General features: G+C 40.3%; 1 non-coding gene across 1 annotated transcript in view; it reads right to left on the minus strand.

Moving 5' to 3' along the window:
• LOC118289052 overlaps positions 1–17,026 on the minus strand; it is a 57,403-nt gene that overhangs the window by 15,204 nt on the left and 25,173 nt on the right. The gene's annotated exons all lie outside the window — the stretch shown is intronic.

Genomic DNA, 17,026 nt, shown 5'->3' on the forward strand with positions numbered 1-17,026 from the left:
AAAAATCATCATCTCAGGTTCTTTCTTTTTTTTTTAATCTTGCAAAGTCAACAAGGGATGTCATGTTTCGCCTTGATTTGGATAACAGATAAACACCAATTCAGCAACCCCCGCTTCCATTGATTTACGCAAACATACATTACCGCTCAAATAGCCTAAATGGATGTCTAAGCAGCGGCTCGTAAACAAACAGCGGCGGAGTGGGAATGGTCTTTGCTACAGAGCAAAGCATGACACTCCAGGGGGTTGCAGATGGGATCTCTCCATAGTGACAGGATGTGATCAGAGGCGTCCCTGCTGAAATCTATCCAGGTTACATGATGCCCACAGCGAAAGGGACTGATTTTTTTCTTTTTTGAAAACTGTGGCCGCTTACATCAAATACACATACCTAATAAATACACACACACACACACACACACACACACACACACACACACACACACACACACACACACAAAGAAAGAAAGAAAAAAAGAAAGAAAGAAAGAAAAGCAATCCTGGAAAATATGTAACAAAGACCTTGGAGAAAAGGAGGAATGAGGTAGGAAAAGTGAGGAGGAGGAGGAGGAAGGGATACAATATGTGTGTGTGCATGCTGGTGTGTGTTTGTCCATGCAAGGCCAAGAGGGAGAAATAAAGGGGGAGTCGGGGCTAAAAAGATGTGAAATGACAGGAGAAGGAGAGCACTGGGGGAAGTATTGGGGTCACACTAACGGCCACTGAATTGTGTCGTGAATTGAATGAACTCATCTTTAAAAGACTACTGTGTATTTTTCCCCTTTATTGAGAGAATAGCCATATTAACATCCTGTTCTCTCCGCGAAGTCAAAGCCATATCCGATGATGATTGGGTTTGGGAAACGCTCTGATGGAAAAATAGAGCCCATTGCATCCACATCACCATCTCACACCACATTGGCATATGCGGCTCACTGCCTCCCACTTTTGGCCAAAATTGAAGAGCTCGCACAGAGGAAAATAAATAGATGGCTGAATAGCAATGGCCTCTGCCACTGAACCTTTTATCAGTGGGAATCTAACAGCCGTGCCGTTTCAGAATTTCAGTTTAGCTTCCGATTACGGTATGTCCCGGCATTTTATTCCCGACATCTCTATGCTTCGTAGCCTTCAAACACTTCTCGGTAACTGCCTATTATCCAACAGTTCCACTTCACTGACCCTGCCAATAAAACTTTTCATATCCTTATAAATGAACTCAATTGCCACGTTCTAAACATTTACACTGCACTAACAGATCATCTCCACACCTTGGAATTGGCTAAATTCCCTTTTCCTTATGAATATATAGGGGGATATTAGTGATATGATAGCTTTTCAGATTGCTGCACCCAGTGAAATTAGTTTAGCGAGCATTTACAGACTAAATTGGAGCCATTAAATAGCGGATTGAATTGATGGCACATTCATTGTCTCTCCATCGGTATCACTGTAAAATCAATTAGCCGTCACTTTTCCATTCTCAATAAAGTATGATTGTCAGCTACGGATGAATAAAGAAGACCCTGACAGCCAGTCAGACCAGAACACCATGTGAAAACAAATCTGTGTGCAGGCCCACGGCTGGCAAATGTGATCTGTAATTGTGCAAAAAAAGAAAAGAAAAAAAAGAAGGCACGATTGTCTTCATCAAAAGGCCATGGGATTGGACGGGCCATTAGTTTAAAAAATGTACCACATCAAAGTGACATCAAGCTGCTTCAGTCCAATGATAAGGAAAGAATTCTGAATACTGATTGAATTTTTTTGAATTATTCATGCAAATGTGTTCATTTTTATTTCATCGATTCAACAGAGGGGCACGTGTAAACATATAAATACATGAATATGTATAAACAACGAATCTGAAGTCTTTTTTATAAAACGTTCCCAAGTCATAAAAACAAAATTAATACCTCAAATTTCACCCAATGCCTGTTTGTTGAGACTGAGACCTTCCTCCACCAGAAAACGACCAAAGAGGTTGTTTTTGAAGCAGCGTGGTCGTTTTTAAGACCGTAGCCCCCTCTAAGTCAGCGGTAGACATGGCAAGTCTGTGAAGTTTTTGTATTTCTATGGATCTGCTTATATTCTAACCATCACCCTAACCTTTACAAGCTCATCAACCGTGCGTCGGTTAAGCAGATAAAGCCCCACAATGCTCTGAGGCGTAAAGTTTTTCTGGCATACTTCCTGTCACCGGGAGAGGCGCTAATTTACGAAACGGTCGATTTGGTAGTTTTTACCACGTACGACATAGTTCGTCGTATGAGTTGGAGGACTAGATGGTTTGTTGTCCGTTTGTTGATTTGTTTGTAAGCAGGATTACGCAAAAACTACAAAACAGATTTCCATCAAATTTGGTGGAGGAAATGGAGCCTGGAAAGAACCCATTACAATTTTGGTGCGGATGCAGATTAAGGGATTTAAAAAAACAACTTCTAGAACTATGTTTTATGACAAATAAATAATTTAGGATTATCAGACCACTTATTTTTTTCCCTTTATAATTCAAACTAGACAATCATGTGTAGGATTAATGGGCCTTGGCGGAGGTAAGCGCCCTACAGCGTGCCATTCTAGTTTCCAAATGTAGAGGGTATGATTTCAGCCTTGCACATGCAATAAGGAGATGATATTGTCATATGCCTTGTTGGGCCATATGCCCGTTACGATGAAAAAAACATTGCACCACAGACGCAAATAAAATATCTTGTCATGCTTGGGTTTCCATCTTGTGATTTGCCAGGGATATCAATAAGGGGGAAATCATTTGTTTAACCAAATGCTCTGTTTGAAAAATACATTCATTGCCAGTCAGCTGTTCAGTTTTGGTTGCAAATCAAACAGCCGTGTGTCTGTCAATTTGCCAGAGGCGCTGCTAAGTGTCCTCTGAGATCAAGACTTTCATCTAATTTTTCCTTCTAATGAAATCAAATAGGGTCTCCCAATATCCCTCATCACAATTCTTTGTGCAATATCTGCACTGAGGAGCCTCGTCTACACCGGCTGAATTCCCCCCTTCTTTATCCTCTCTGTATAGAGTAACATATGTACATGCATATGAAAATTACCAGAGGCTGGAGTATCACATATGCTGTTACGCCATAGATGTCACAATGAAACAATGCCAGTTTTTCATCAAGGCATTTTGTTGAATTGATGGAACAGCTGAAGCAGTTTTTTCTTGATATGCCAACAACAGATTAAAAACAACAGCCTGATGGACTGCAAACACTCTAGCTCGTAGGACCTGCCAACAGTTACGAGCCAAAGCACTGATGTTAATAAAACGTTGGGATTTCAACATTTGCCGCCTTTTTGCCATTTTTTTTCAAGTTATATTATTTAAATAAGTAGAGAAGCGATATTTGTTTGAGTTACTTGAGTTTCAACCTTCTGATCAAAGGAGATGGTGACAATCAAAATGTTAATTCCTGCATTTAACTGCAAAATAAATACAGAAAGAAAAAGAGTGATATGCCGAATCGAATGAAGATTCAAACCCTTTCATTCTCAATAATCACAGAATAAGACGCCTCAGTGTCCTGAAGGAAATTATTATATGCAGCTAAATGCAAACCATGATGGGTGGATGATAAAAAAAAGTGCCATAGCATTTAGGGGTACAGGTATTAAATTCACTGTCAGGAACACTTTGCTCTAATTTCTAAAAATTTAATGAATCCTCATCTCCCTGCCGCAATTACTCTGGTGTGCATTGTACTGCCAGAGGATTGGTTATCTCCACACAAAGTGAAGGGCTTTCGGATTCTCAGATGAAAGGTGAGATGGAAATGCGATCGGGTATTATTGCTTCATGTTATCAACACTGCAGCTTCCAGTGTATGTACCGATACATAGTAGATGCTCATCTTAGAGGTAAATACTTTGATTTCATGAATACAAATGGTTGTTCACAATAGGCAGGGTAAGAATTCAATCTATATCAATCTGATTCGGCGACTCTTCCAGGCCCTTAAAAGAGAATGAAGGGATCCAGCTCCAGCCTTCAGATATGAGCTCAGTGTTTGGTTAGAGCAAAGAGGCGAGCTATAATAAACCGCCTGTGTGTTTTGCGGTTGGCCAATGGCTGCTGAGCGCTCAGGAATGGTGCGAGATTGACAATGTTTAAGGAGGCAGGCTGAGCGGCGTCCGGGTCAGAGGATGTCCCAGGTAGCAGATCAACCTCAGACCAGCAGAAGAGCTCTTTAATGTCCAGGAACTGGTGGAAGGTGAGAAAAGCTTAGAGGGGGTTTTCTCATGAACCTGTCTGACCTGGGGGAGAGGCTGTAGGGGAGGCCCGGGGCTTCGGTGGAAAAATAAGACAGCTGATATGTTTTGGTAGCAGGTGGGGCGCTGCTCTGTCCACAGGTGCTGCACAGATGCCTCCAAAGCAGCGCAAGCACCAGTTATCCAGGGACACTGGGACCCGCTGGAGTCTTCACATTCACTCTCACCCACAGCCCTCGCATCTGCTCAGCCATTCTCCAGGAGTAATTACACATGGCACCGGGTGGGCACATGATGGATGCTGGGAAACAAGGACAGAAATCTGACACGGCTGTTTGTTTGTTTTTTCTCAATGGCAACCGATTATGAGAGATTCTTTTCTCTTTATTATTATTTCCGTGATAATTCTAAATGATTTTTTGTATGCAGAAGTGAGGTCAGGTCCATCTGCCGTCTTCTAGGGAGATTTTCAAGATGTTCAGTATTTCAAAGCTAATAATGGAGAATGAATGAAATGTATGAGGAAATGCTGTCCAAGTGGTGTCATAATTGCCATTTGGGGGATTCATAATTACAGAGTGCAGCCATCAGATAAAGGAGTGTAGATAAAAAGGAGTTGGGCTCTAATGGAAATCTGTTTGGAGAGGAATAGTTCCTAATAAGTAATTTTGCCTAATAAACTATAACCGATTTAATCTCCGTCTTATCAGGCCAAGATTTCACCACTTTCCTTTTTAATTGGCTATTTTGTAATCCTGATTCCCAACAGAGCGGATGGTCTGTCTGCCTCTCCTGAGAGTTAGCATGAAATCAGTTTGAAACACTGTGTCAATCTCATTCTGAAGTGGCCATCTGGCCGGTGTACAGAGGCTGGGGATGGCACACTGAACCGCGGGGTCTCTGTGAGGCAATCATCAGCAGATTTACACAATGTGTTAATGCAAATTTAATAGAGACTTCCTATCGGCCACTTTAATCTTCCATGTGTTCTCAGTGTCATCCCGACCAAAAAGCTGCACTGCAGCGGGAAAATCATACTCCATTTCCTGCAAACAACATACATAAATTCAGCTGCTCGGACTTAGCTCCATGTTTCTTTAGTGTGATTATTTATTTTTACAAATTTATATATATATGTTTTGTGTTTTGTGACTGAAATTTGTTTTCATCCACAGGAAATTAAAAAACATTAAACTCTGGCACTTTAAAAATGTGGATAACAGCCTGTAGATGTGGATTACACTTAATGCACTGCTAATAGACTGACATGTGCTGGCAACAGGCAACAGAGGTCAAACCAACATCAGCTGGTGTGATGTACATCAATTTAGGAAGAAGCTTATTCCTTTAACTATTGTGCCCAAGACACCAAATGAATAAAACTACATTTTGCTCTTTTAGTGCAGCACTGACAATGGACATCAATGTTTGTTTGTTTTTTAATTAGTTTAGTATCATTCAATTAAAAAATCTAGCCTTTAAATGAATTGCGTCTTATAGGCTGTGGTTAATAATTGCCCCCAACCCTGATGTAAAATTCCGGTGGAAACGCTGCTGTGAAAAACCCTGAGTGGCAGCTTCTATGTTGGTTTACAAACATGTCTCTATTCCCCTCTGTTCTTTTAAGTTTAATATATCACGCAGAGACACAGCCAGGAATTCTGGGATCCTTGAGAGAATATTGCTCTGGGCCCCGCTTAATTAATTCATACACCCTACTTCGATTTTTATGGTTTCTCTCCAGCTGGGGACCCCTAATATTATCCCCACCTTTCACCCTCGCTCCACTTGCATTGCCTTTTACCTAGATACAATCCTTGGTTTCAATTAGGGAAATACTGGGCATTTGGATTGCTTGCATGATAAAAACCAAACTGTAAAAGAAGTTCATAGAAATGTCAGAACTTCTTAAAAAAATACCTCAATGTTGCGACAGGAAATGTTGTTGTTTTTCTTTTTCTGCAGCATTTGGTTTCCAGACGGCCAAAAAATTTAAAAATAAAATAAAATAAAATTCTTACAAGTTATTTAAACTATCCAATCCTGTTATGACCTCATTGCCTTACTGTGCTTGAAAGAAACACATTGTGCTGTGTCATATTGTGTAATATTTTAGATTATGTAAAATTTGGATGAAAACATTCCGACTCCAATACAATCCAGGAGAAGAAAGTGGCTTCCAGTATCGTGAACTTGAACATCTCTTGGCCAGAGAACAAAGAAGTGCTGTACAGCCTGAGGGCAGCTCAATGAATAGGACACAGCTTTATTGTAGTGGTTCTTGGTTGTTCTGTTTAAGCTATAATATGTCTGATCACCAGAAAATTATACTGGCTGCTCTCTCAGTGACCCTTTGGCATTTTTTTCCATCCCATTTTTTTTTTTTTTTTGTAGAGGGCCACATCAGTGTTACATCACAGGTTACAGGATGCGGGAAAAAATCCTCTCTTGCTTCAAGTTATTGCAGAAATTATGGACAAGCAATATCACATTTCAAAGCGGAACAGCAGTATAGTCGGTCAAGCACAGGGTGCGCGAAACATCAACACAGTCCTGAAGCAATGTGGACCTATTGAAATTCTTGTTTTGTTTTTTGGCAAGGAAACAAAAGTCCAAGTGATGACTTATTTACTCTACGTGTATACGTGGCTTCAGGGTTCTTTGACTGAGTTGCATCCAAAATGGTTGAAAAATGCTATTTCAATCCTCACCCAATGTATTTAGTCAAATATCTACTAGCAACTGTTAGTTATTGTCATTACATTTTTTTTTCCATGTGATTTCTTTCTCTTAAGACATTTTCAGCTTTTGTTCTCAGACTGGAAATAGACATTGCCTCACCAGGTCCCTCTCTGTCTTATTTGCTTTGCCCCTGTCAGGCCCTTTGTCATGGCATGATGCAGTTCCACAATGCGACTACATTATAGTCACATATGCATCACTGGTCTCCAGTGGGAGCATTGTTATGTAAATGCATATAAATGAACTTCCCTTGGAACAAGTGCACTGCTGCGGGAGTTGGAGATGTATCAAGGAGACAAGATATTATAGCCATGTCTTTAAAAGTCAATACTAGTGTTTTCACTATATATTAGTGAATATATAGCACTTTTACAAATCAAGACATTTCATTGACCAATGGTGTCTTTCACTCTGCATTCAACAAATGCCCCAGACTAGTTACAGATTGAAGTTAAGTTTTGGAGATGCTCCAAAATATTGAGTCCTGAAACCTTTCTGAAAGTTTCTAGAAACTCTTGAGTAAACCAATTGAACTCAAATGGACAATATTTATTCTAATTAAATCCACGTTTTGTTTCGAAACTCCCAACATTTTGAATTTAATCGTGTTTATACTTGTTGGACCTCTTCAGCTTTCAGGCCCCCTCAAATAGTTTTGGTCATGCCAAATTGTGAAGTAATTAAAACAGTCGGAGACACACATAATGGTTTTTCAACAAAATGACATATCTGCATAAAACAGGGGACTGAATTTGTTTGAACGTCTGGAGCAGGTAAATAAAAAAACCTTTGATTTCATTTCAGCTTGAGTGTTAACAAAGGCGACGTGGCTTAAGAAAGAAAATGGATATCAAAATGGAAATTTTCCCAGGCTGTTTAATTGGATGGCCACTTTTACTTAACTTATCTTTTTCAGCGCAGCTCATTCACTGGAAGTGAGCTTTTCCAATTAGAGGAAATAACTATTTCTTCTCGGTTCAATAATATTCCTTTCACTGTGGTGTTTAGTTGTGACAGCGTGTAAACAAATAAGACACCCAGTGATGTCCTCTCCTCACCCTGATCGAGTCTGTCAAATATGCTTTTAAACACACATACACTGAAGTCACTTCCCCAGGTTTATAAGACACATGCGTCATTCAGAATCACACTCCTCTGCAAAAAAAATAAAAAAAATGCTGATAACATGAAACATATACTTATTTATAGCTCACATAAATGTTTGTGGCACAAACTGGCACCCTGGAGATCATCTCTAAGTAAGTCAATAAGACATGAATCATGATGAACGACATTTTAAATGGCACACCGATACAATCTTAACAATATTGCAAGCTAACTTAAGAACAAATGATGTCATCCTGTAGAGCCTCAGAATAATGGAAAAGGCTCCTACATTATTGCCCATTTTTTTCCTGGAAGCTATAGAGACTGACATTAATCCCAACTGTCTGTAAAATTGAAGCAATAAAAACTGCAAGCAGTGGCATCAAATTTTTTCGCCGCGGCGATGCTCCTCGAAAAATATAGATCCACAGACAAACAATGATATACTTAATTGTTTCAGTTAAGATTCCTGGACTGCCCGCTTTCCCTTTGTTGTACATGAGAGAGACATTACACCAATGGTGGAATATGACCTCATTTGCTGCAAAGAGGAAATTTAATTAACAGAGCAAACAGCATCTGCCAATATGCCTCCGTAGAGACCGCAGAGGATAAGACATACCTTTCACAAGAACCTGCAATACGGTCTTAAGACTGGACCAACACTCGCACACACACAATCCACAGCTTTAAAGCACCATTAATAAAGATGAGTGAAAGGGTAAACTGTACATACCATAACCGATGTACTAAAGATCATACGGTCATGAAAGCTGCATGAATGGAGCTTAGAGAACAAGATCCAAAAGTTTGCGTTGTCACTGCAGAGTAAAAAGACTAATTTTTTTAAATTTTTATCTTAACTTGTAAAACTGCTCACTTGCCTTCATTGCTGTTCTTTTCTGTGCTTGTTGTGCCAAAGTAAACTGAAAATCCTCAGAGGAGCAATGTGTGTATTTTTTATGCTTTTTTATCCAATACAATTCATCTCGTGGCCAAACGTACTATATTCTACAATTATATTCACACTTCACATTTGTGCACTAATTTAAGGAGATAAACTACATGCACACACACACAGACAGGCAGGGGACTGGGCTGATCCAACAGTTGAGAGAAGGTAAATAAAAATGATTTCTTATTGGTTTGAGTGTTTTTTAAAAGGTCAGCCGCACTAACTTCATTCAAACAGATGAGCAGGTCTTTAAACAGCCCATGAAGAATATTTCTTCCTAAAATTAAATACCCATCAGTTAAAATACCATATTCTTAGTTAATAAAAACATGTATTTGATCAAATTTGATTGACAGAGGCAAAACGATCGACCAACATATGATTAAGATCCAGATGGTGCTAAATCCTGATTGGTCTAAGGAGGCATGTGACATTTCCATTTTCAACCTGAGCCGCACCCACTTTAAAGGCAGGGTAGCCGATCTTATAGTAATGAATGAATGAATGAAAAGCTCCGAAAAGAAAAAGAAAGAAAATCTGTCATCTGGGGAAGCTGTAGGGCTGTAAAAAGTTCATCCAGTGATTTAATTCATCCTGGATGAAATTATTGGATGGCCTTATTCCTGCATACCTCTACTTGTTTCAAACACTGCACGTGGGTCTTCTACAATGCTAAACTAGAACATGTTTTAGGTCAAACCAGCTAATGTTGATTATGATGATGTTTGGTGCTTTCTTACCCGTGAATGAACCAGGAGTAGTTAGCGATGTGGCGCTCCTCTACTGGAGGCGAATTTCACTTAACAGTTCCTCCAGGACATTAAAGTTAGGTGAACATATACAGTCAACTCTATCGTACCCTAAGTATGGAATAAGGACGTTTGGTGAATTAATGCATCACCTTTGAGTTTTGCTAATAACTAGAGGTGCTGTCTCGACCTTTCGCTGCCTTTACAATGTGCTAACATCTCACAACGTGTGTGGAAACAACACCGTCACACGGCGAGCAGCGATATAGAGCTTGTTGCTGCATGTGGCCGATTCCGGGTTATGATTATTATTATTCCTCTTTGTGCCATGCCTGAGACTTAAAACACTCCACTGGTGTCCTGATGGTTGAGTGGACTGATTTGTTTGCCCAGGGAATTGTTCATGTGCCGTTTACAACTAATAAAACGCACGAGGCGTCAGGACCGCTTGGTGTGGAGGCACATCATCTCCTGTCAGAACAAAGAGGGAGCAATAGATACCCCAAATAAATGTCACTATATCTCTGGGGTTTTTTTTGTCAATTCTTAATCTTTATTAGCATAATTGGTTTCTGTGATATTAAATTCATAGCTAAAGTGAGCAGCATCCAAATTCCAGTAAACAATTTTAAGCCTAATTTGGTATGAGACATGACTGGCCCAGTGGCAGTGTGCAACTCCAATTATGATAAGGATTAAGCACATGCAATCAAAAGATAGAACAAGATAATGTGCAAAGATACATTTGGCAGGCGAGCAATTAATTGGAGAAGCATGACACCCTACCTGCGAACGATGAGGCACAAGATGATGTTTCAACACTTCAACGCTATTAATGGAGAAGACGAGTGATTTCTGCCTGTTTCTGTGAACTGGCCACAGTCGTCGCAGGAAAAAGGCCTGTCTGTGTGATTTGGAGCAGCCAGACGGAGCTGTCAGGGAGTCCACTGCGTTTGGTGGCCGCTGTCTGTGCCTAGTGAACCCAGGAGGCAGAAAATGACTGAGTTCACAAGTTGATTAATGAGTGCGCTGCCACCAGTTGTCAAAATCTGACACTGATTATGAAGCCTCAAACCTTTTTTCTTTTTTTTTACCAGGCAAAATATAAAATCCTTTTATGAATCAATTTGGTGCAGAAATTGATAATGACTGGTTGTGAGCACACATTTAAGGTAATATATGCTGCCATAGGAGCAACTGCAAATAAAATAGATCAGGGGGTTTGGCAGCATTGGCTCAAGTGAACACTCATTTTGACAGGCTGACTTGACTCTGAGAAAATACAGCAGCAGATCTTGTATTCGCTTTGCTGGAGAAATGGTTTCAGAGTAGTAGTAGTAGTAGTAGTGCTGGTAACATATGTTGAGTCTGTTTGGCTGCTGACTGTCCAACTGTTAGGAGCGATGATGAGATTAATTAGGAGTGGGATGGCTACTGAGGGAGAGATGAAGCTGTCATTATACAGTAGGTGTTGAGTAATGATGACTGCCTTGTCTTTATCCTCAGCGAGAACGTCTCCACCACGCTCTTAACTCTGACCCAATTAATACCCCAGGTAAACAGGCTCCTGCCGCGGCCACGGGCTCACGCCCCCCCCGAGACTACCAGTGAAATGAAGCTGTACATTTTATCTGTGCATCATGGTAGGAAAGTCAACTTGACAGAACGTGGGGCACTTGATAAACAGTCTATCTAGGGCACACACTGTATAGCAGGTCTCTCAGGGGGGGTAGACAAAACCCAAGACATTACAGAGAAACCCAAAGCAAATTATCCTGACATGGATGAAACAATAGCAAATTGGACAAATGATATAATTTGAGTCATATAGGCCCCAGCAGAGTCTGGTTGTTTCTTGCACTCGGAGGGATTTGGAAACAAGAATAGTGTTTGATGGTTAAGGTCAGGAAACAAAGGTGGCTCTCCCTGCATGGTTTCCATAGCAGGAAGACACCGGGTCCCCGTGAAACACCTCCACCACCAAATACATTCATTATTTCATGCCTGTTTTGTAGTGTGCCTCAAAAATGAGGAATGCCGTTTTCATTATCCAGGAGTGTTTCCTTTGGTCTTTGCTCAAAATACAGAGATTTGGGGTGATTGTCAAAGGTGCCAACCAGGCAGTGGAACCGTCTCATTTTCTACACGCTATAAATCATTTTTGTTTGCTGACACATATAGCAAAGCTCTTCACCAGCGCTACTACTTGATACCCCTTAACGTCACGTAGCTATAAGAAGCACAACCGATATCGCATCATAAAAGATCAATTCGCAGCACACCAGATTCTACACATCCTGCTAATTAGCCCTGATTAATCACAAGGGGACGGAGACGTAAATGTGACTTTCTACTTAAAAATCAATTACATTTCAGAGGAACAAATGTGTTAAATAAGTTCAGGGGGACAAAGGTCTCTGGGGGATATAAAATTCCTCAACTGGCGTATGGATGTCTCCTTGGTAAGGAGGTGGTAGGTTGGGGAAATCTTAGTCTAGACTGAGTGTGCACTTTTCGGCAGGAGGGAGCCACAGTGAGTCATTAATCACCCGCCACTGACACCAAAAACCTTCTGCCCCTCATAAGGGCAAAATAACCTCTAACAATGAGAGGAACTAAGTGGCCAGAGACAATGGGATATTGCGCGCTAGTTTATGTTCCTCTCATAAGGAGCCCAGCCAGCCCGAGGAAGATGGAGGAGCCATTCGACTCGGCTCCATGAATGTACACAGCAGCAGGGAGGGACATTACGTGGTCAGCCTCAGTGAAGCGGCCCAAAGATTCAAAGTGCACAGTGGAACATGTTGTCGTTTCTCACAAGGAAACCGACCTGCAGCGGCATCATTACATTCACATTTTGAGCGCGCACCCAAAACAAAAACAAAAACGAGGTGTGAGATATGGCAACAAGAAAACTTTTGAGTGTAATGGCACAAAAATCGTTAAACTTCAGCCAAAGTCAGCGACCATACACCGTTTCAAACATCACACCAGTCACATTTTTTTTTTCAAGATAGAGATACATGTATTCAACTAAGTACAAATACTGCATTTCACTTATTATTATTGTATCATCTCTGCACTTAGCTTGTGGCTAAGCTAACAAGCTGCTGGCTTTGTCTTTTCTATTCAAACGACCAATACGAGGCTGGTGTCCGTCTTCTCCTTTAAATATCTATATAACTACTCATTGAGTAACTTGAGTAAATATACTTAAATACACTGAACCAATGGAGACAGAGGACACCTTTTTAATCAGCATACTACATTTTGCATCATATTGCCACTGATTATGAGAGACCGGCAAACCATTTTGTTCTGATCTGACAACAGAGGTGAACGATACTGAATTTCAGCAACCTCATGTTTACCAGGTCCGCATGACTGACGGTACACAGCTGTCACCAGGAAACAAAAGAGGCGAGTTTGTTCCGGTCCCTAAATTGTGTTGTCAGTATCATCACATTGCAGCTTTCCAGGGAGAACAAACTTGGGGAGGAAATGACAGATTGGGATATCATGGAGAATGTTGTGCCATAGTGAACTAGTGTAAAACCCTTATTTGATTATAAATGCTCAAACGCACAGTTGTTTGTATCCACAAGTCAGTTTTTTTTTCATGACCAGCTGGCGAAGCAATATCTCATTTAAATATTTGGCCATTTGTGAAATCTTAAATGTGTTCTTATTTCCCCTATTGATTGTATTAATCTTGAATTTTAGATCCATGTGCGTCACAGGAATTTGGCAGCCGAGACCTGAGTGATTAAAAAAAAAAAGAGAAAGAAAAGAAATGGCACCTTCAGCTATAACACACACATTTGCATCCCAGATCTCATGAAGGCCTAAAGCTGATTGATTAATAGAGACAGAGCATGCCAAGACATATCAGGGCCCCTGCGCAGGTTAAGTGGTGCTAAGATTGTTTTATATAGTCTGTGATTAGAGGATGAGGAAGGAGAGTTTGATCTCGCAGACTTGCTGACCCTCTAATCACAGGGGATCTTTCGATCCAACCTGCCCCAGCAACTTCAATCAGACACACTCCTGAAGATTTGAAACTGGCAGCAGGGAACAGGAAACACTAATGGGGGAAGGACAATTATATTTTCCGTTCAGATAATCATAGGAATATATATATATATATATATATATATATATATATATATATATATATATATATATAGAGAGAGAGAGAGAGAGAGAGAGAGAGAGAGAGAGAGAGAGAGAGAGAGAGAGAGAGAGAGAGAGAGAGAGAGAGAGAGAGGAAGATCTTAAATCTTTTACGTAGCACTTGTAATAACAAACACCTAAAAGTTCTGCTTTCAAAAATTGAACATGTCCACATATAGGTCAATCATCCCATCCCTCTGAATTGACCCATGGGGGGGGTTGCCTGAAAGTGGCAGGTGTGCACAACCATTGTATTCATGGTTACAATAACACACATGCAGTTATGTTTATTACAGACGCATAGTCAAGGTTGTGGAACAGTCATGGATGAAACAGCACCAACTGATCTGTTTCACAATCTCCTGTGTCAAATCCTGTGTTTTGTCAAACCCATCCATCCATCTCATCTGACTCCTAACGTGGATTTTTTTTTTTTTTTACACTTCACTTCCTCCTTTGCTCCCATCATAATTATTAACAGTAACGTGTATTATGTATCCATGCACAGACCGCTCTACTTCCTGAGCCATGTAGACAAATCTAAACTCTTTTTGCATGAGCACTGTTGCACATTATCTGTTTAAGTAAAGTTACCTGACTTAATGGTATAAAAATCATACTTTCTCATAAAAATCACTGTGACAGAAGATAAAAAGATAAAACTTCTGAGAGCCCTGTAATCACTCTTCAATGAGTGATTCTACCGGCTGTTATTATTTTCAGTTGCATTTTCACTTAAGTGCTAGTGGAATGCTCCAAGTCTCAGTGATTAATTCACACGTTGTGAACTACTAAGTGATTTTTTTTTAAAAAGGAGAGAGAGTAAAGCATGACCTCAAGATATTGGTTAAATATTATTTACATGGGAAAGTTGATCTGGAAATCAAGCGTCACGTTCTTTTCTGTAATTCGCCCGGTGCAAAAACTCTCCGGAGTGCAACATAATTATCTACATCATCAAAAGCAATTATGGATGCATAAATTGAATGCATGTCTACATCCCCATTGTCCCTTGCATATTTGTCCCTTGCACAGATAACACAGCATTAACATTACAATGGAGGGGGAATAATGGAGTTGCCCAGCTGGGGTTAAAGGGACATGACAATAAGTGTGACAAGCCTCAGTCAGTCAGATGCATGGGCTCAGAGAGAAAAGGGGAAAAAAACTTTTCATCCCATTCAAATGTGGGTGTGTGGAGTCAAATGAATCACAGACATCATGGCGTCATGCAGATCAACTGCCATGCTAAACATTAACCAAACATCATATACACAAACAGCATCCGCATTCAAATTCACTGTGTTTTGCCCCTTAGTACAGCAACAACCAATGATAATAATATATATATTTTTTAAAACCTCTATGTTGTTGTACAAGACAATTTTTTGATTTGGACAAATTAACTTAGAATTTGTGATGACATCCATCTTAAGGCTGATTGCTCTTATTGTACTGTATGTTGCTGTGGATGAATGTAATAAACAATGAAAGCAAGTAAATATTTAATACTGTAAAAATGAGCTCATGAGGCTGATAGGGTTTTAATGTTATTGCATGAATAGGTCACCAAGAAAACAACGGTGTGCCTCTACCGTTCTCCGCCTGACCAGCGACTGATCCATATATACAGCTCAATTCTGATTAATTCACCTTTGACTTCCTGTAAATAGGTTTACACAAACAAATACAGATATAAACAGAGAACCTTTGCTTTACACCGCCAACTGATTTTGGAGACTGTGAGTGAGACTTGACCCTGACCAGATTGTCATATTTTTGGTGATGTGCTGCGACACCCATTTTCTTAAAACGTACACCTGGTATTTGTCTCTGGCTGTCAAAGTAAACCCAATAGATGACGTCAGTCTGCAATGTTAATACAGATAAGGTTAAACTTGTGTGTTGGTAAATTCCCCAGCATCATTTTCTACTTTTGTGTTTAGAATATCATCTTTATTTGGTAGTGGGCCATGGGTCAGTCAGACCAACAGGCCTGTTGGTTGAAGTCTGCGAGAAACAATCCACAGTTAAGACACTGACATGCATAAATGTAGTTATTTTTGCATAAGAGGGGACAGATATTCAAAACGCAGCCACTTGCTTGCAAGTGAATGAGCAACAATTTCAATATTTTGATAACAGTGGAGAGCCGGTAACCATTTGCCATTAAATTATTTTTTAAGCCTCTTGAGAATCAGAATTCCTCCACGGACCTTAAAAAATAAAGACCCAAACTGACTATTTTCAGGCTAACTACAAATGATGTGGATGTAAATATTCAGACATGCTCCAGTGACTTCAAGTCAACTGTCTAATTATTTGTCAGTGGAAAACTCCAGGCTGAACATTGATTCCCCCAAGTCTGCACAGATAAAAAGTGAAATGATCAACAAGAAAACCCATCAATTTAGAAATGTGTAATATTTGAGCTTGTCTTTCAGATGTTGGTTTTCGTCAGAGAGTGAAAACACCTTGTGCAATGATGGACTGTCGAACATCACTTCATCCCCACATCCTGATCCTCAATCAACAAGAAGTGATAATCGTCTCCGAATGCTTGATTCACATTATTATCAGAGCCCGCTGCAGTGACTCATTTTGGGCCTTTTTTCCTGAGCTGCAGTCGGCGCACCAGGCCTCCTCCTGCTCAGCTGAGACACTCTGAGAATCCCTGGCAGCTCATATATCAAGGGAGATCCTCACAGCAGTACTCTGCTTCCTTTTTCAATGCGCAGGGTAAGTATTTTAATTAGTTGGCTAATTGTCTAAGTAATTGGGAGACAACTTAGCTCAAAGAGTAATCAATCTCTACAGGGCTGTGTTCTATCACATCAAAGGATCTGTAATTAACACTGCAAACCATGGAATGGTCTTTGACTGAGCTCGATAGCGTGGGGGCGTACGATCACAGATAACACAAGAGGTTCAGGAGACGGATCTGAGCGGCTTCCAATGAGGACGGAGAGGTGTTATCGTTCAGACACAACCAGACTCGCACCCAAACACTTTGAACACTGGCTGTGATGCAAGAGTTTCACTCTGTAAACAATAGGCAGGTAAAGCC

The sequence above is a fragment of the Scophthalmus maximus genome, chromosome 17, assembly GCF_022379125.1.
Source record: "Scophthalmus maximus strain ysfricsl-2021 chromosome 17, ASM2237912v1, whole genome shotgun sequence".
NCBI classification, from domain to species: domain Eukaryota; kingdom Metazoa; phylum Chordata; class Actinopteri; order Pleuronectiformes; family Scophthalmidae; genus Scophthalmus; species Scophthalmus maximus.